General features: G+C 41.1%; 18 non-coding genes across 18 annotated transcripts; all 18 read right to left on the reverse strand.

Moving 5' to 3' along the window:
* Window positions 1-545: 545 nt before the first annotated feature.
* Window positions 546-618, reverse strand: TRNAR-CCU (transfer RNA arginine (anticodon CCU)). Its single transcript has one exon. It is a non-coding gene; the product is annotated as a tRNA-Arg (tRNA).
* Window positions 619-1,421: 803 nt separating this feature from the next.
* On the reverse strand, window positions 1,422-1,494 carry TRNAR-UCG (transfer RNA arginine (anticodon UCG)). The gene has a single exon. It is a non-coding gene; the product is annotated as a tRNA-Arg (tRNA).
* A 644-nt stretch (window positions 1,495-2,138) lies between these two features.
* TRNAR-CCU (transfer RNA arginine (anticodon CCU)) lies at window positions 2,139-2,211 on the reverse strand. The gene has a single exon. It is a non-coding gene; the product is annotated as a tRNA-Arg (tRNA).
* Window positions 2,212-3,014: 803 nt separating this feature from the next.
* Window positions 3,015-3,087, reverse strand: TRNAR-UCG (transfer RNA arginine (anticodon UCG)). Its single transcript has one exon. It is a non-coding gene; the product is annotated as a tRNA-Arg (tRNA).
* A 1,521-nt stretch (window positions 3,088-4,608) lies between these two features.
* On the reverse strand, window positions 4,609-4,681 carry TRNAR-UCG (transfer RNA arginine (anticodon UCG)). Its single transcript has one exon. It is a non-coding gene; the product is annotated as a tRNA-Arg (tRNA).
* Window positions 4,682-6,201: 1,520 nt separating this feature from the next.
* On the reverse strand, window positions 6,202-6,274 carry TRNAR-UCG (transfer RNA arginine (anticodon UCG)). Its single transcript has one exon. It is a non-coding gene; the product is annotated as a tRNA-Arg (tRNA).
* Window positions 6,275-7,794: 1,520 nt separating this feature from the next.
* Window positions 7,795-7,867, reverse strand: TRNAR-UCG (transfer RNA arginine (anticodon UCG)). Its single transcript has one exon. It is a non-coding gene; the product is annotated as a tRNA-Arg (tRNA).
* Window positions 7,868-8,511: 644 nt separating this feature from the next.
* TRNAR-CCU (transfer RNA arginine (anticodon CCU)) lies at window positions 8,512-8,584 on the reverse strand. The gene has a single exon. It is a non-coding gene; the product is annotated as a tRNA-Arg (tRNA).
* Window positions 8,585-9,388: 804 nt separating this feature from the next.
* TRNAR-UCG (transfer RNA arginine (anticodon UCG)) lies at window positions 9,389-9,461 on the reverse strand. Its single transcript has one exon. It is a non-coding gene; the product is annotated as a tRNA-Arg (tRNA).
* A 644-nt stretch (window positions 9,462-10,105) lies between these two features.
* On the reverse strand, window positions 10,106-10,178 carry TRNAR-CCU (transfer RNA arginine (anticodon CCU)). The gene has a single exon. It is a non-coding gene; the product is annotated as a tRNA-Arg (tRNA).
* An 803-nt stretch (window positions 10,179-10,981) lies between these two features.
* On the reverse strand, window positions 10,982-11,054 carry TRNAR-UCG (transfer RNA arginine (anticodon UCG)). Its single transcript has one exon. It is a non-coding gene; the product is annotated as a tRNA-Arg (tRNA).
* Window positions 11,055-11,698: 644 nt separating this feature from the next.
* On the reverse strand, window positions 11,699-11,771 carry TRNAR-CCU (transfer RNA arginine (anticodon CCU)). The gene has a single exon. It is a non-coding gene; the product is annotated as a tRNA-Arg (tRNA).
* Window positions 11,772-12,568: 797 nt separating this feature from the next.
* Window positions 12,569-12,641, reverse strand: TRNAR-UCG (transfer RNA arginine (anticodon UCG)). Its single transcript has one exon. It is a non-coding gene; the product is annotated as a tRNA-Arg (tRNA).
* A 644-nt stretch (window positions 12,642-13,285) lies between these two features.
* On the reverse strand, window positions 13,286-13,358 carry TRNAR-CCU (transfer RNA arginine (anticodon CCU)). Its single transcript has one exon. It is a non-coding gene; the product is annotated as a tRNA-Arg (tRNA).
* Window positions 13,359-14,304: 946 nt separating this feature from the next.
* On the reverse strand, window positions 14,305-14,377 carry TRNAR-UCG (transfer RNA arginine (anticodon UCG)). Its single transcript has one exon. It is a non-coding gene; the product is annotated as a tRNA-Arg (tRNA).
* A 644-nt stretch (window positions 14,378-15,021) lies between these two features.
* Window positions 15,022-15,094, reverse strand: TRNAR-CCU (transfer RNA arginine (anticodon CCU)). The gene has a single exon. It is a non-coding gene; the product is annotated as a tRNA-Arg (tRNA).
* Window positions 15,095-15,889: 795 nt separating this feature from the next.
* On the reverse strand, window positions 15,890-15,962 carry TRNAR-UCG (transfer RNA arginine (anticodon UCG)). Its single transcript has one exon. It is a non-coding gene; the product is annotated as a tRNA-Arg (tRNA).
* A 644-nt stretch (window positions 15,963-16,606) lies between these two features.
* On the reverse strand, window positions 16,607-16,679 carry TRNAR-CCU (transfer RNA arginine (anticodon CCU)). The gene has a single exon. It is a non-coding gene; the product is annotated as a tRNA-Arg (tRNA).
* Between the last annotated feature and the right edge of the window lie 3,137 nt (window positions 16,680-19,816).

The following is a 19,816-nucleotide window of genomic DNA, read 5'->3' on the forward strand; positions in this document are numbered from 1 at the left end:
AGCTCCTTTCAATTAAAGCACTCTTTTGGAATCTATATAATGAAAATGTCACCAGTACGATAAGCTTTTGTTTTCTTTTTTGCATTTAAACCTCTTTCTTCATGAGAATAAAGCTCAGTTGTATGCTTTACATAGCTCTGGATATTTCTAGAGGTGGAGAGAAACTGTTTTGACTGTAGTAAAAACTGATCCTTTCTGGATATGCCAATTTACACACCCTCAAAGGTTGTATACGTTTCATGAATCCTGACTTGCCCTATTCAAGTAGCTGAAAGCCTGTCACGACCTCTAGAAACAACAGTTCCACCAATCCAATTCAAATCATTTTTTCCAAAGGAATATCTTCTGCCGGGTCAAAGTTGCATCTGACAAAGATAGGTGTTTAAAAATCTACTTTGTAGTTTCAGAACACCAACATGACTCTGAAGAGTACAGAAGTAAAATGGTACCATTTCAAAGTTCCTAATACCACATAAGCTTCTGAGCGGAAGCATGTAATAAATATATCAATTTTTTCTGGAAAAGTAAGAGTGGATGTTGGTTTTCACCTCAGATGGGACTCGAACCCACAATCCCTGGCTTAGGAGGCCAGTGCCTTATCCATTCGGCCACTAAGGCACAGTTAAACACCTGCAGTCTAGAGGCCTTATTTAAATGTATTCAATCATCAAACACTGGTGTCTGCACACAGGACATTTCTCAGTTCTCTCCATAAGTAAACTTCCCATTTTCATCCTCTTCCATCCCCGACTTTAACACTCTGTTCTGTGCTATAATGGAGGCTCTGCATTTCGAGCAAGTGGAGAGAAATTGGAGGAGAACCCCTCTCGACTCAACACTTCTTCGTTCTTGAATGCAATTCTCAATAAACTGGGCTTTGACAGTGGTATCAAGCCGTCCTTGTCTTCAGCAGGACACAGAAACAGGCACCAAGTCTCCTAACCAAGTTCAACCACACTCTGCAACTTAATAGACCAATGCTCCACAAATTAGCCAACTGTGTCATCAGCAAAGGCAGCCAATGTGCCAATCCTTTATAATTCTTCTGTAGTACTTCTCTTTCTCGTAGGCAAAATTATCACTTTAACTGCACAAATCATACCGATTTTACACTTGAAGCACTCCATGAACACATACTTACACACCTTGCATTTCATCTACACACCCTTAAGCTAAAAACCCATTCTGTCAAGTCAAAATTCAGCAACCCTATTACATATTCCGTGCGTGTACATAGAAGCACTTCTTAATGCCACTAACATGAACAAGATTTTAGGCTGAAGATGCAATCTAAATGACTGTGCAGTATGTACTCCACTTCATGAATAATTAGGAATGAGACCATGATGGCTATAAGAGTATTGGAAGAGCCTGCTTCCATTCTGAATGGAAATCTGAGTTGTGTGACCATTGGCAAAAACCGACCACGAAGGGACTCGAACCCTCAATCTTCTGATCCGAAGTCACACGCCTTATCCATTAGGCCACGCGGTCATAAGTCCTGCTGTGCTTATTTTTATAATGTAGGTGGTATGCAAGGATGGGAAATATGATATTGATAGTTATTTAGGTTTACATCCCATTGTGTGTTTTCAGCTCCTTTCAATTAAAGCACTCTTTTGGAATCTATATAATGAAAATGTCACCAGTACGATAAGCTTTTGTTTTCTTTTTTGCATTTAAACCTCTTTCTTCATGAGAATAAAGCTCAGTTGTATGCTTTACATAGCTCTGGATATTTCTAGAGGTGGAGAGAAACTGTTTTGACAGTAGTAAAAACTGCTCCTTTCTGGATATGCCAATTTACACACGCTCAAAGGTTGTATACGTTTCATGAATCCTGACTTGCCCTATTCAAGTAGCAGAAAGCCTGTCACCACCTCTAGAAACAACAGTTACACCAATCCAATTCAAATAATTTTTTCCAAAGGAATATCTTCTGCCGGGTCAAAGTTGCATCTGACAAAGATAGGTGTTTAAAAATCTACTTTGTAGTTTCAGAACACCAACATGACTCTGAAGAGTACAGAAGTAAAATGGTACCATTTCAAAGTTCCTAATACCACATAAGCTTCTGAGCGGAAGCATGTAATAAATATATCAATTTTTCTGGAAAAGTAAGAGAGGATATTGGTTTTCACCTCAGATGGGACTTGAACCCACAATCCCTGGCTTAGGAGGCCAGTGCCTTATCCATTAGGCCACTGAGGCACAGATAAACACTTGCAGTCTAGATGCATTATTTAAATGTATTCAATCGTCAAACACTGGTGTCTGAACACAGGACATTTCTCAGTTCTCTCCATAAGTAAACTTCCCATTTTCATCCTCTTCCATCCCCGACTTTAACACTCTGTTCTGTGCTATAATGGACTCTCTGCATTTCGAGCAAGTGGAGAGAAATTGGAGGAGAACCACTCTCGACTCAACACTTCTTCTTTCCTGGATGCGTTTCTCAATAAACTGGGCTTTGACAGTGGTATCAAGCCGTCCTTGTCTTCAGCAGGACACAGAAACAGGCACCAATTCTCCTAACCAAGTTCAACCACACTCTGCAACTTAATAGACCAATGCTTCACAAATTAGCCAACTGTGTCATCAGCAAAGGCAGCCAATGTGCCAATCCTTTATAATTCTTCTCTAGTACTTCTCTTTCTCGTAGGCAAAATAAGCACTTTAACTGCACAAATCATACAGATTTTACACTTGAAGCACTCCATGAACACATACTTACACACCTTGCATTTCATCTACACACCCTTAAGCTAAAAACCCATTCTGTCAAGTCAAAATTCTGCAACCCTATTACATATTCCGTGCGTGTACATAGAAGCACTTCTTAATGCCACTAACATGAACAAGATTTTAGGCTGAAGATGCAATCTAAATGACTGTGCAGTATGTACTCCACTTCATGAATAATTAGGAATGAGAACATGATGGCTATAAGAGTATTGGAAGAGCCTGCTTCCATTCTGAATGGAAATCTGAGTTGTGTGACCATTGGCAAAAAACGACCACGAAGGGACTCGAACCCTCAATCTTCTGATCCGAAGTCAGACGCCTTATCCATTAGGCCACGCGGTCATATGTCCTGCTGTGCTTATTTTTATAATGTAGGTGGTATGCAAGGATGTGAAATATGATATTGATAGTTATTTAGGTTTACATCCCATTGTGTGTTTTCAGCTCCTTTCAATTAAAGCAATCTTTTGGAATCTATATAATGAAAATGTCACCAGTACGATAAACTTTTGTTTTCTTTTTTGCATTTAAACCTCTTTCTTCATGAGATTAAAGCTCAGTTGTATGCTTTACATAGCTCTGGATATTTCCAGAAGTGGAGAGAAACTGTTTTGACAGTAGTACAAACTGCTCCTTTCTGGATATGCCAATTTACACACGCTCAAAGGTTGTATGTGTTTCATGAATCCTGACTTGCCCTATTCAAGTAGCTGAAAGCCTGTCACCACCTCTAGAAACAACAGTTACACCAATCCAATTCAAATCATTTTTTCCAAAGGAATATCTTCTGCTGGGTCAAAGTTGCATCTGACAAAGATAGGTGTTTAAAAATCTACTTTGTAGTTTCAGAACACCAACATGAGTCTGGAGAGTACAGAAGTAAAATGGTACCATTTCAAAGTTCCTAATACCTCATAAGCTTCTGAGCGGAAGCATGTAATAAATATATAAATTTTTCTAGAAAAGTAATAGTGGATATTGGTTTTCACCTCAGATGGGACTCGAACCCACAATTCCTGGCTTAGGAGGCCAGTGCTTTATCCATTAGGCCACTGAGGCACAGATGAACACTTGCAGTCTAGAGGCATTATATAAATGTATTTAACCGTCAAACACTGGTGTCTGCACACAGGACATTTCTCAGTTCTCTCCATAAGTAAACTTCCCATTTTCATCCTCTTCCATCCCCTACTTTAACACTCTGTTCTGTGCTATAATGGAGGCTCTGCATTTCGAGCAAGTGGAGAGATATTGGAGGAGAACCACTTTCGACTCAACACTTCTTCTTTCCTGGATGCTTTTCTCAATAAACTGGGCTTTGACAGTGGTATCAAGCCGTCCTTGTCTTCAGCAGGACACAGAAACAGGCACCAAGTCTCCTAACCAAGTTCAACCACACTCTGCAACTTAATAGACCAATGCTTTACAAATTAGCCAACTGTGTCATCAGCAAAGGCAGCCAATGTGCCAATCCTTTATAATTCTTCTGTAGTACTTTTCTTTCTCGTAGGCAAAATTAGCACTTTAACTGCACAAATCATACAGATTTTTACACTTGAAGCACTCCATGAACACATACTTACACACCTTGCATTTCATCTACACACCCTTAAGCTAAAAACCCATTCTGTCAAGTCAAAATTCTGCAACCCTATTACATATTCAGTGCGTGTACATAGAAGCACTTCTTAATGCCACTAACATGGACAAGATTTTAGGCTGAAGATGCAATCTAAATGACTGTGCAGTATGTACTCCACTTCATGAATAATTAGGAATGAGAACATGATGGCTATAAGAGTATTGGAAGAGCCTTCTTCCATTCTGAACGGAAAGCTGAGTTGTGTGTCCATTGGCAAAAACCGACCACGAAGGGACTCGAACCCTCAATCTTCTGATACGAAGTCAGACGCCTTATCCATTAGGCCACGCGGTCATATGTCCCGCTGTGCTTATTGTTATAATGTAGGTGGTATGCAAGGATGGGAAATATGATATTGATAGTTATTTAGGTTTACATCCCATTGTGTTTTTTCAGCTCCTTTCAATTAAAGCACTCTTTTGGAATCTATATAATGAGAATGTCACCAGTACGATAAGCTTTTGTTTTCTTTTTTGCATTTAAACCTCTTTCTTCATGAGAATAAAGCTCAGTTGTATGCTTTACATAGCTCTGGATATTTCTAGAAGTGGAGAGAAACTGTTTTGACAGTAGTAAAAACTGCTCCTTTCTGGATATGCCAATTTACACATGCTCAAAGGTTGTATACGTTTCATGAATCCTGACTTGCCCTATTCAAGTAGCTGAAAGCCTGTCACCACCTCTAGAAACAACAGTTACACCAATCCAATTCAAATCATTTTTTCCAAAGGAATATCTTCTGCCGGGTCAAAGTTGCATCTGACAAAGATAGGTGATTAAAAATCTACTTTGTAGTTTCAGAACACCAACATGACTCTGAAGAGTACAGAAGTAAAATGGTACCATTTCAAAGTTCCTAATACCACATAAGCTTCTGAGCGGAAGCATGTAATAAATATATCAATTTTTCTGGAAAAGTAAGAGTGGATATTGGTTTTCACCTCAGATGGGACTCGAACATACAATCCCTGGCTTAGGAGGCCAGTGCTTTATCCATTAGGCCACTGAGGCACAGATAAACACTTGCAGTCTAGAGGCATTATTTAAATGTATTCAATCGTCAAACACTGGTGTCTGCACACAGGACATTTCTCAGTTTTCTCCATAAGTAAACTTCCCATTTTCATCCTCTTCCATCCCCGACTTTAACACTCTGTTCTGTGCTATAATGGAGGCTCTGCATTTCGCGCAAGTGGAGAGAAATTGGAGGAGAACCACTTTCGACTCAACACTTCTTCTTTCCTGGATGCTTTTCTCAATAAACTGGGCTTTGACAGTGGTATCAAGCCGTCCTTGTCTTCAGCAGGACACAGAAACAGGCACCAAGTCTCCTAACCAAGTTCAACCACACTCTGCAACTTAATAGACCAATGCTTCACAAATTAGCCAACTGTGTCATCAGCAAGGGCAGCCAATGTGCCAATCCTTTATAATTCTTCTGTAGTACTTCTCTTTCTCGTAGGCAAAATTAGCACTTTAACTGCACAAATCATACAGATTTTACACTTGAAGCACTCCATGAACACATACTTACACACCTTGCATTTCATCTACACACCCTTAAGCTAAAAACCCATTCTGTCAAGTCAAAATTCTGCAACCCTATTACATATTCCGTGCGTGTACATAGAAGCACTTCTTAATGCCACTAACATGAACAAGATATTAGGCTGAAGATGCAATCTGATTGACTGTGCAGTATGTACTCCACTTCATGAATAATTAGGAATGAGAACATGATGGCTATATGAGTATTGGAAGAGCCTGCTTCCATTCTGAATGGAAAGCTGAGTTGTGTGACCATTGGCAAAAACCGACCACGAAGGGACTCGAACCCTCAATCTTCTGATCCGAAGTCAGACGCCTTATCCATTAGGCCACGCGGTCATATGTCCTGCTGTGCTTATTTTTATAATGTAGGTGGTATGCAAGAATGGGAAATATGATATTTATAGTTATTTAGGTTTACATCCCATTGTGTGTTTTCAGCTCCTTTCAATTAAAGCACTCTTTTGGAATCTATATAATGAAAATGTCACCAGTACGATAAGCTTTTGTTTTCTTTTTTGCATTTAAACCTCTTTCTTCATAAAAATAAAGCTCAGTTGTATGCTTTACATAGCTCTGGATATTTCTAGAGGTGGAGAGAAACTGTTTTGACAGTAGTAAAAACTGCTCCTTTCTGGATATGCCAATTTACACACGCTCAAAGGTTGTATACGTTTCATGAATCCTGACTTGCCCTATTCAAGTAGCTGAAAGCCTGTCACCACCTCTAGAAACAACAGTTACACCAATCCAATTCAAATCATTTTTTCCAAAGGAATATCTTCTGCCGGGTCAAAGTTGCATCTGACAAAGATAGGTGTTTAAAAATCTACTTTGTAGTTTCAGAACACCAACATGACTCTGAAGAGTACAGAAGTAAAATGGTACCATTTCAAAGTTCCTAATACCACATAAGCTTCTGAGCGGAAGCATGTAATAAATATATCAATTTTTCTGGAAAAGTAAGAGTGGATATTGGTTTTCACCTCAGATGGGACTCGAACCCACAATCCCTGACTTAGGAGCCCAGTGCCTTATCCATTAGGCCACTGAGGCACAGATAAACAATTGCACTCTAGAGGGATTATTTAAATGTATTCAATCGTCAAACACTGGTGTCTGCACACAGGACATTTCTCAGTTCTCTCCATAAGTAAACTTCCCATTTTCATCCTCTTCCATCCCCGACTTTAACACTCTGTTCTGTGCTATAATGGACTCTCTGCATTTCGAGCAAGTGGAGAGAAATTGGAGGAGAACCACTCTCGACTCAACACTTCTTCTTTCCTGGATGCTTTTTTCAATAAACTGGGCTTTGACAGTGGTATCAAGCCGTCCTTGTCTTCAGCAGGACACAGAAACAGGCACCAAGTCTCCTAACCAAGTTCAACCACACTCTGAAACTTCATAGACCAATGCTTCACAAATTAGCCAACTGTGTCATCAGCAAAGGCAGACAATGTGCCAATCCTTTATAATTCTTCTGTAGTACTTCTCTTTCTCGTAGGCAAAATTAGCACTTTACCTGCACAAATCATATAGATTTTACACTTGAAGCACTCCATGAACACATACTTACACACCGTGCATTTCATCTACACACCCTTAAGCTAAAAACCCATTCTGTCAAGTCAAAATTCTGCAACCCTTTTACATATTCCATGCGTGTACATAGAAGCACTTCTTAATGCCACTAACATGAACAAGATTTTAGGCTGAAGATGCAATCTAAATGACTGTGCAGTATGTACTCCACTTCATGAATAATTAGGAATGAGAACATGATGGCTATAAGAGTATTGGAAGAGCCTGCTTCCATTCTGAATGGAAATCTGAGTTGTGTGACGATTGGCAAAAACCGACCACGAAGGGACTCGAACCCTCAATCTTCTGATCCGAAGTCAGACGCCTTATCCATTAGGCCACGCGGTCATATGTCGTGCTGTGCTTATTTTTATAATGTAGGTGGTATGCAAGGATGGGAAATATGATATTGATAGTTATTTAGGTTTACATCCCATTGTGTGTTTTCAGCTCCTTTCAATTAAAGCAATCTTTTGGAATCTATATAATGAAAATGTCACCAGTACGATAAACTTTTGTTTTCTTTTTTGCATTTAAACCTCTTTCTTCATGAGATTAAAGCTCAGTTGTATGCTTTACATAGCTCTGGATATTTCCAGAAGTGGAGAGAAACTGTTTTGACAGTAGTACAAACTGCTCCTTTCTGGATATGCCAATTTACACACGCTCAAAGGTTGTATGTGTTTCATGAATCCTGACTTGCCCTATTCAAGTATCTGAAAGCCTGTCACCACCTCTAGAAACAACAGTTACACCAATCCAATTCAAATCATTTTTTCCAAAGGAATATCTTCTGCTGGGTCAAAGTTGCATCTGACAAAGATAGGTGTTTAAAAATCTACTTTGTAGTTTCAGAACACCAACATGAGTCCGGAGAGTACAGAAGTAAAATGGTACCATTTCAAAGTTCCTAATACCTCATAAGCTTCTGAGCGGAAGCATGTAATAAATATATAAATTTTTCTAGAAAATTAATAGTGGATATTGGTTTTCACCTCAGATGGGACTCGAACCCACAATTCCTGGCTTAGGAGGCCAGTGCCTTATCCATTAGGCCACTGAGGCACAGATGAACACTTGCAGTCTAGAGGCATTATATAAATGTATTCAACCGTCAAACACTGGTGTCTGCACACAGGACATTTCTCAGTTCTCTCCATAAGTAAACTTCCCATTTTCATCCTCTTCCATCCCCTACTTTAACACTCTGTTCTGTGCTATAATGGAGGCTCTGCATTTCGAGCATGTGGAGAGATATTGGAGGAGAACCACTTTCGACTCAACACTTCTTCTTTCCTGGATGCTTTTCTCAATAAACTGGGCTTTGACAGTGGTATCAAGCCGTCCTTGTCTTCAGCAGGACACAGAAACAGGCACCAAGTCTCCTAACCAAGTTCAACCACACTCTGCAACTTAATAGACCAATGCTTTACAAATTAGCCAACTGTGTCATCAGCAAAGGCAGCCAATGTGCCAATCCTTTATAATTCTTCTGTAGTACTTTTCTTTCTCGTAGGCAAAATTAGCACTTTAACTGCACAAATCATACAGATTTTTACACTTGAAGCACTCCATGAACACATACTTACACACGTTGCATTTCATCTACACACCCTTAAGCTAAAAACCCATTCTGTCAAGTCAAAATTCTGCAACCCTATTACATATTCAGTGTGTGTACATAGAAGCACTTCTTAATACCACTAACATGGACAAGATTTTAGGCTGAAGATGCAATCTAAATGACTGTGCAGTATGTACTCCACTTCATGAATAATTAGGAATGAGAACATGATGGCTATAAGAGTATTGGAAGAGCCTTCTTCCATTCTGAACGGAAAGCTGAGTTGTGTGTCCATTGGCAAAAACCGACCACAAAGGGACTCGAACCCTCAATCTTCTGATACGAAGTCAGACGCCTTAACCATTAGGCCACGCGGTCATATGTCCCGCTGTGCTTATTTTTATAATGTAGGTGGTATGCAAGGATGGGAAATATGATATTGATAGTTATTTAGGTTTACATCCCATTGTGTTTTTTCAGCTCCTTTCAATTAAAGCACTCTTTTGGAATCTATATAATGAGAATGTCACCAGTACGATAAGCTTTTGTTTTCTTTTTTGCATTTAAACCTCTTTCTTCATGAGAATAAAGCTCAGTTGTATGCTTTACATAGCTCTGGATATTTCTAGAAGTGGAGAGAAACTGTTTTGACAGTAGTAAAAACTGCTCCTTTCTGGATATGCCAATTTACACACGCTCAAAGGTTGTATACGTTTCATGAATCCTGACTTGCCCTATTCAAGTAGCTGAAAGCCTGTCACCACCTCTAGAAACAACAGTTACACCAATCCAATTCAAATCATTTTTTCCAAAGGAATATCTTCTGTCGGGTCAAAGTTGCATCTGACAAAGATAGGTGTTTAAAAATCTACTCTGTAGTTTCAGAACACCAACATGACCCTGAAGAGTACAGAAGTAAAATGGTACCATTTCAAAGTTCCTAATACCTCATAAGCTTCTGAGCGGAAGCATGTTATAAATATATACATTTTTCTGGAAAAGTAAGAGCGGATATTGGTTTTCACCTCAGATGGGACTCGAACCCACAATCCCTGGCTTAGGAGGCCAGTGCCTTATCCATTAGGCCACTGAGGCACAGATAAACACTTGCAGTCTAGAGGCATTATTTAAATGTATTCAATCGTCAAACACTGGTGTCTGCACACAGGACATTTCTCAGTTCTCTCCATAAGTAAACTTCCCATTTTCATCCTCTTCCATCCCCGACTTTAACACTCTGTTCTGTGCTATAATGGAGGCTCTGCATTTCGAGCAAGTGGAGAGAAATTGGAGGAGAACCACTTTCGACTCAACACTTCTTCTTTCCTGGATGCTTTTCTCAATAAACTGGGCTTTGACAGTGGTATCAAGCCGTCCTTGTCTTCAGCAGGACACAGAAAGAGGCACCAAGTCTCCTAACCAAGTTCAACCACACTCTGGAACTTAATATACCAATGCTTTACAAATTAGCCAACTGTGTCATCAGCAAAGGCAGCCAATGTGCCAATCCTTTATAATTCTTCTGTAGTACTTTTCTTTCTCGTAGGCAAAATTAGCACTTTAACCGCACAAATCATACAGATTTTACACTTGAAGCACTCCATGAACACATACTTACACACCTTGCATTTCATCTACACACCCTTAAGCTAAAAACCCATTCTGTCAAGTCAAAATTCTGCAACCCTATTACATATTCAGTGCGTGTACATAGAAGCACTTCTTAATGCCACTAACATGAACAAGATTTTAGGCTGAAGATGCAATCTAAATGACTGTGCAGTATGTACTCCACTTCATGAATAATTAGGAATGAGAACATGATGGCTATATGATTATTGGAAGAGCCTGCTTCCATTCTGAATGGAAAGCTGAGTTGTGTGACCATTGGCAAAAACCGACCACAAAGGGACTCGAACCCTCAATCTTCTGATCCGAAGTCAGACGCCTTATCCATTAGGCCACGCGGTCATATGTCCTGCTGTGCTTATTTTTATAATGTAGGTGGTATGAAAGAATGGGAAATATGATATTTATAGTTATTTAGGTTTACATCCCATTGTGTTTTTTCAGCTCCTTTCAAATAAAGCACTCTTTTGGAATCTATATAATGAAAATGTCACCAGTACGATAAGCTTTTGTTTTCTTTTTTGCATTTAAACCTCTTTCTTCATGAGAATAAAGCTCAGTTGTATGCTTTACATAGCTCTGGATATTTCTAGAAGTGGAGAGAAACTGTTTTGACAGTAGTAAAAACTGCTCCTTTCTGGATATGCCAATTTACACACGCTCAAAGGTTGTATACGTTTCATGAATCCTGACTTGCCCTATTCAAGTAGCTGAAAGCCTGTCACCACCTCTAGAAACAACAGTTACACCAATCCAATTCAAATCATTTTTTCCAAAGGAATATCTTCTGCCGGGTCAAAGTTGCATTTGACAAAGATAGGTGTTTAAAAATCTACTTTGTAGTTTCAGAACACCAACATGACTCTGAAGAGTACAGAAGTAAAATGGTACCATTTCAAAGTTCCTAATACCACATAAGCTTCTGAGCGGAAGCATGTAATAAATATATAACTTTTTCTGGAAAAGGAAGAGTGGATATTGGTTTTCACCTCAGATGGGACTCGAACCCACAATCCCTGGCTTAGGAGGCCAGTGCCTTATCCATTAGGCCTCTGAGGCACAGATAAACACTTGCAGTCTAGAGGCATTATTTAAATGTATTCAATCGTCAAACACTGGTGTCTGCACACAGGACATTTCTCAGTTCTCTCCATAAGTAAACTTCCCATTTTCATCCTCTTCCATCCCCGACTTTAACACTCTGTTCTGTGCTATAATGGACTCTCCGCATTTCGAGCAAGTGGAGAGAAATTGGAGGAGAACCCCTCTCGACTCAACACTTCTTCTTTCCTGAATGCTTTTCTCAATAAACTGGGCTTTGACAGTGGTATCAAGCCGTCCTTGTCTTCAGCAGGACACAGAAACAAGTCTCCTAACCAAGTTCAACCAAACTCTGCAACTTAATAGACCAATGCTTCACAAATTAGCCAACTGTGTCATCAGCAAAGGCAGACAATGTGCCAATCCTTTATAATTCTTCTGTAGTACTTCTCTTTCTCGTAGGCAAAATTAGCACTTTAACTGCACAAATCATACAGATTTTTACACTTGAAGCACTCCATGAACACATACTTACACACCTTGCATTTCATCTACACACCCTTAAGCTAAAAACCCATTCTGTCAAGTCAAAATTCTGCAACCCTATTACATATTCAGTGCGTGTACATAGAAGCACTTCTTAATGCCACTAACATGGACAAGATTTTAGGCTGAAGATGCAATCTAAATGACTGTGCAGTATGTACTCCACTTCATGAATAATTAGGAATGAGAACATGATGGCTCTAAGACTATTGGAAGAGCCTGCTTCCATTCTGAATGGAAAGCTGAGTTGTGTGTCCATTGGCAAAAACCGACCACGAAGGGACTCGAACCCTCAATCTTCTGATCCGAAGTCAGACACCTTATCTATTAGGCCACGCGGTCATATGTCCTGCTGTGCTTATTTTTATAATGTAGGTGGTATGCAAGGATGGGAAATATGATATTGATAGTTCTTTAGGTTTACATCCCATTGTGTTTTTTCAGCTCCTTTCAATTAAAGCACTCTTTTGGAATCTATATAATGAGAATGTCACCAGTACGATAAGCTTTTGTTTTCTTTTTTGCATTTAAACCTCTTTCTTCATGAGATTAAAGCTCAGTTGTATGCTTTACATAGCTCTGGATATTTCCAGAAGTGGAGAGAAACTGTTTTGACAGTAGTACAAACTGCTCCTTTCTTGATATGCCAATTTACACACGCTCAAAGGTTGTATACGTTTCATGAATCCTGCCTTGCCCTATTCAAGTAGCTGAAAGCCTGTCACCACCTCTAGAAACAACAGTTACACCAATCCAATTCAAATCATTTTTTCCAAAGGAATATCTCCTGCCGGGTCAAAGTTGCATCTGACAAAGATAGGTGTTTAAAAATCTACTTTGTAGTTTCAGAACACCAACATGACTCTGAAGAGTACAGAAGTAAAATGGTAACATTTCAAAGTTCCTAATACCACATAAGCTTCTGAGCGGAAGCATGTAATAAATATATCAATTTTTCCGGAAAAGTAAGAGTGGTTATTGGTTTTCACCTCAGATGGGACTCGAACCCACAATCCCTGGCTTAGGAGGCCAGTGCCTTATCCATTAGGCCACTGAGGCACAGATAAACACTTGCAGTCTAGAGGCATTATTTAAATGTATTCAATCGTCAAACACTGGTGTCTGCACACAGGACATTTCTCAGTTCTCTCCATAAGTAAACTTCCCATTTTCATCCTCTTCCATCCCCGACTTTAACACTCTGTTCTGTGCTACAATGGAGGCTCTGCATTTCGCGCAAGTGGAGAGAAATTGGAGGAGAACCACTTTCGACTCAACACTTCTTCTTTCCTGGATGCTTTTCTCAATAAACTGGGCTTTGACAGTGGTATCAAGCCATCCTTGTCTTCAGCAGGACACAGAAACAGGCACCAAGTCTGCTAACCAAGTTCAACCACACTCTGCAACTTAATAGACCAATGCTTTACAAATTAGCCAACTGTGTCATCAGCAAAGGCAGCCAATGTGCAAAACCTTTATAATTCTTCTGTAGTACTTTTCTTTCTCGTAGGCAAAATTAGCACTTTAACCCTTTCGATGCTGATGACGAGCTGGGCTCGTCATGGTGCACAGTGGTCGTGTGCTGATGACGAGCCCAGCTCGTCATAAAACAATGTAAAATAGCAATTTCCAGCACAGGAGGGGAATTGCCTTAGCAGCGAAGGTGTTAACTGCACAAATCATACAGATTTTTACACTTGAAGCACTCCATGAACACATACTTACACACCTTGCATTTCATCTACACACCCTTAAGCTAAAAACCCATTCTGTCAAGTCAAAATTCTGCAACCCTATTACATATTCAGTGCGTGTACATAGAAGCACTTCTTAATGCCACTAACATGGACAAGATTTTAGGCTGAAGATGCAATCTAAATGACTGTGCAGTATGTACTCCACTTCATGAATAATTAGGAATGAGAACATGATGGCTATAAGAGTATTGGAAGAGCCTGCTTCCATTCTGAATCGAAAGCTGAGTTGTGTGACCATTGGCAAAAACCGACCACGAAGGGACTCGAACCCTCAATCTTCTGATCCGAAGTCAGACACCTTATCCATTAGGCCACGAGGTCATATGTCCTGCTGTGCTTATTTTTATAATGTAGGTGGTATGCAAGGATGGGAAATATGATATTGATAGTTATTTAGGTTTACATCCCATTGTGTTTTTACAGCTCCTTTCAATTAAAGCACTCTTTTGGAATCTATATAATGAGAATGTCACCAGTACGATAAGCTTTTGTTTTCTTTTTTGCATTTAAACCTCTTTCTTCATGAGATTAAAGCTCAGTTGTATGCTTTACATAGCTCTGGATTTTTCCAGAAGGGTAGAGAAACTGTTTAGACAGTAGTACAAACTGCTCCTTTCTGGATATGCCAATTTACACACGCTCAAAGGTTGTATACGTTTCATGAATCCTGACTTGCCCTATTCAAGTAGCTGAAAGCCTGTCACCACCTCTAGAAACAACAGTTACACCAATCCAATTCAAATAATTTTTTCCAAAGGAATATCTTCTGATGGGTCAAAGTTGTATCCGACAAAGATAGGTGTTTAAAAATCTACTTTGTAGTTTCAGAACACCAACATGACGCTGAAGAGTACAGAAGTAAAATGGTACCATTTCAAAGTTCCTAATACCTCATAAGCTTCTGAGCGGAAGCATGTAATAAATATATCAATTTTTCTGGAAAAGTAAGAGTGGATATTGGTTTTCACCTCAGATGGGACTCGAACCCACAATCCCTGGCTTAGGAGGCTAGTGCCTTATCCATTAGGCCACTGAGGTACAGATAAACACTTGCAGTCTAGAGGAATTATTTAAATGTATTCAATCGTCAAACACTGGTGTCTGCACACAGGACATTTCTCAGTTCTCTCTATAAGTAAACTTCTGATTTTCATCCTCTTCCATGCCCGACTTTAACACTCTGTTCTGTGCTATAATGGAGGCTCTGCATTTCGAGCAAGTGGAGAGAAATTGGAGGAGAACCACTTTCGACTCAACACTTCTTCTTTCCTGGATGCTTTTCTCAATAAACTGGGCTTTGACAGTGGTATCAAGCCGTCCTTGTCTTCAGCAGGACACAGAAACAGGCTCCTAACCAAGTTCAACCACACTCTGCAACTTAATATACCAATGCTTTGCAAATTAGCCAACTGAGTCATCAGCAAAGGCAGCCAATGTGCCAATCCTTTATAATTCTTCTGTAGTACTTTTCTTTCTCGTAGGCAAAATTAGCACTTTAACTGCACAAATCATACAGATTTTACACTTGAAGCACTTCATGAACACATACTTACACACCTTGCATTTCATCTACACACCCTTAAGCTAAAAACCCATTCTGTCAAGTCAAAATTCTGCAACCCTATTACACATTCAGTGCGTGTACATAGAAGCACTTCTTAATGCCACTAACATGGACAAGATTTTAGGCTGAAGATGCAATCTAAATGACTGTGCAGTATGTACTCCACTTCATGAATAATTAGGAATGAGAACATGATGGCTATAAGAGTATTGGAAGACCCTGCTTCCATTCTGAACGGAAAGCTGAGTTGTGTGTCCATTGGCAAAAACCGACCACGAAGGGACTCGAACCCTCAATCTTCTGATCCGAAGTCAGACACCTTATCCATTAGGCCACGCGGTCATATGTCCTGCTGTGCTTATTTTTATAATGTAGGTGGTATGCAAGGATGGGAAATATGATATTGATAGTTATTTAGGTTTACATCCCATTGTGTTTTTTCAGCTCCTTTCAATTAAAGCACTCTTTTGGAATCTATATAATGAGAATGTCACCAGTACGATAAGCTTTTGTTTTCTTTTTTGCATTTAAACCTCTTTCTTCATGAGATTAAAGCTCAGTTGTATGCTTTACATAGCTCTGGATATTTCCAGAAGTGGAGAGAAACTGTTTTGACAGTAGTACAAACTGCTCCTTTCTGGATATGCCAATTTACACACGCTCAAAGGTTGTATACGTTTCATGAATCCTGCCTTGCCCTATTCAAGTAGCTGAAAGCCTGTCACCACCTCTAGAAACAACAGTTACACCAATCCAATTCAAATCATTTTTTCCAAAGGAATATCTCCTGCCGGGTCAAAGTTGCATCTGACAAAGATAGGTGTTTAAAAATCTACTTTGTAGTTTCAGAACACCAACATGACTCTGAAGAGTACAGAAGTAAAATGGTAACATTTCAAAGTTCCTAATACCACATAAGCTTCTGAGCGGAAGCATGTAATAAATATATCAATTTTTCCGGAAAAGTAAGAGTGGATATTGGTTTTCACCTCAGATGGGACTCGAACCCACAATCCCTGGCTTAGGAGGCCAGTGCCTTATCCATTAGGCCACTGAGGCACAGATAAACACTTGCAGTCTAGAGGCATTATTTAAATGTATTCAATCGTCAAACACTGGTGTCTGCACACAGGACATTTCTCAGTTCTCTCCATAAGTAAACTTCCCATTTTCATCCTCTTCCATCCCCGACTTTAACACTCTGTTCTGTGCTATAATGGAGGCTCTGCATTTCGCGCAAGTGGAGAGAAATTGGAGGAGAACCACTTTCGACTCAACACTTCTTCTTTCCTGGATGCTTTTCTCAATAAACTGGGCTTTGACAGTGGTATCAAGCCATCCTTGTCTTCAGCAGGACACAGAAACAGGCACCAAGTCTGCTAACCAAGTTCAACCACACTCTGCAACTTAATAGACCAATGCTTTACAAATTAGCCAACTGTGTCATCAGCAAAGGCAGCCAATGTGCAAAACCTTTATAATTCTTCTGTAGTACTTTTCTTTCTCGTAGGCAAAATTAGCACTTTAACTGCACAAATCATACAGATTTTTACACTTGAAGCACTCCATGAACACATACTTACACACCTTGCATTTCATCTACACACCCTTAAGCTAAAAACCCATTCTGTCAAGTCAAAATTCTGGAACCCTATTACATATTCAGTGCGTGTACATAGAAGCACTTCTTAATGCCACTAACATGGACAAGATTTTAGGCTGAAGATGCAATCTAAATGACTGTGCAGTATGTACTCCACTTCATGAATAATTAGGAATGAGAACATGATGGCTATAAGAGTATTGGAAGAGCCTGCTTCCATTCTGAATGGAAAGCTGAGTTGTGTGACCATTGGCAAAAACCGACCACGAAGGGACTCGAACCCTCAATCTTCGGATCCGAAGTCAGACGCCTTATCCATTAGGCCACACGGTCATATGTCCTGCTTTGCTTATTTTTATAATGTAGGTGGTATTCAAGGATGGGAAATATGATATTGATTGTGATCAAGGGCATAGTCAAATCATTGCCTATCCTGGCACAACAACAGGGTCGTGTCCAGAGGGCATATCACCGAGTAACCCCAGAGATGCTGGCTCAGGCAGCAGTGGTCCACCCTTGCCCCCTCTCCGGTGATCTGGACAGGGATCTGCAGACCCTGCAGGACTGGCTTTTTGACAGGCTAAATGATCTTGCCCCGGAATTGACATCTCGCCTGACGCCGAAAAGGGTCTCTGCGCCTTGGTTCACCGCTGCACTGTCGGCTACGCGGCAGCAGTGCAAGGTAGCCGAAAGAGCCTGGCGGGCACAATATGATACTGTTGCCAAGCGGACCTACAAAACGGTGGTTAAGGCTTATTACCGGGACATTCGCCTGGAAAAAAAAGCATATCTAGCCAGGAGAATAGAAGCTGTTTCTAACTCCTGCAAGGAGATTTTCTCCATTGTGAGAGAATTCACGTCCCCATGGTCTAACACCTCGGACGAAAAGCCATCAGGTACCTGGGCTACGGACCTTGCTGAGTTCTTTACGAGCAAGATCCAACGCATTCAGGAGTCGTTCCTGGCACCAGTGTCCACGGTCCAGATTATACCGGATATCACCATATCGCCGCAGGCCTGGCCAGGTGTGACGCTGAGTGTGTTTCCACCGATTTCTTCTCCTGACTCCTTAGCTCTAATGGGCAATTTAAAATCGGGTTCACCCCTTGACCCATGCCCTGCTAAATTTTTAGCGAAAGTTGCGGAGGTGATTAACCCACTGGCCAACCCGCTGTTAAATCTTTCGCTGAAGCATGGAGTGGTCCCACAAGCTTGGAAACAGGCGATGGTGATTCCCTTGCTTAAAAAGCCAGGCCTAGATCCGAAGGCCCCAGTTAATTATAGGCCCATCTCTCTGTTGCCGGCTCTCACGAAGATTTTGGAAAAACACGTTCAAGGTGTGCTTTCCAATTTCCTTGAAACCAACGAGATCCTGCATGCCACCCAATCGGGCTTTCGTCCCCATCTTAGCACAGAGACTGCGCTCCTTGAAGTCTCAGAAACCATTAAAGGGGTTCTGGACTCTGGGGGCAAAGTCATGCTGGTGATGTTAGATTTGTCGGCGGCGTTCGACACCGTTCCCCATGATGGTCTTCTCGCCAGACTCTCTGAGATAGGCCTACGGGGGACGGTGTTCGACTGGTTTTCTTCCTTTCTAGCAGGCCGCCGGCAAACGATCTGGGCTCCGCCGGATTCCGCCGTGATGCCGCCTCTGGGAGTCGGGGTCCCACAGGGCTCTATCTTGAGCCCGACCCTCTTCAACATCATTATGACCCCGTTGGCGGCATTGGTGGAGTCTCATGGCGCCCAGATCGTATCCTACGCGGATGACACCCAGCTCCTCTTCTCTTGTAAGAGAGGAGGTGACTTTGATGGGGAGAGTATTCGGGATTGCCTTGGGGCTGTTTTTCAATGGTTCCATCTGAACAGCCTCAAGTGCAATTCCGATAAGTCCGAGGTACTTTTCTTTGGGTGTGACACAGAGCCAGACTGGCAGGCCTGGTGGCCAATGAATATGTTCCCTCCGTCTTGTTCCTCCCAGGTTGCCAAGAATCTGGGGGTCAAGATGGATAATAGGCTAACCTTGAAATCCCAGATCCTGGGGGTGTCGGGCACTTGCTTCGGCATCCTTAGGATGCTGCGGAGGTTTCTTCCCCTGCTTTCCGAGGAACACAGGACATTGACAGTCCAGGCTCTGATTGGGTCCAGGTTGGATTATTCCAACATTCTTTACCTGGGCCTCCCAGAGTACTTGCTGCAGCGGCTTCAAGTGGTGCAGAATGCCGCTGCAAGGGCAATTTATGGTCTTAATAGGCGTTCCAGTGCCTCGGGCCTGTTGAAAACTTTGCACTGGCTTCCCATCCGCAAGCGGATCGCCTTTAAGGCTCTGACTCTGGCCTTTAAAGCTCTTCACAAGGGGGGAGCTAAGTACCTCCAAAAGAGACTGGTCTTTTATCAACCGACCAGGTCTCTGAGGTCGGAATCCCTGTACTTGGCAGTTGTTCCACGTGTAAAGAAAGCGCGCCTCGGAGGCCGCTCTTTTGGATTGCTGGCACCACAGCTGTGGAACTCTTTGCCGCTTGCTCTGCGGGGAGCCACTAGCCTGTTGGCTTTTAGAAAAGGACTTAAAACTTGGCTGTTTACTCAGTAGTCT

Source organism: Lissotriton vulgaris, chromosome 5 (assembly GCF_964263255.1).
Source record: "Lissotriton vulgaris chromosome 5, aLisVul1.2, whole genome shotgun sequence".
Taxonomy (NCBI): Eukaryota; Metazoa; Chordata; class Amphibia; order Caudata; family Salamandridae; genus Lissotriton; species Lissotriton vulgaris.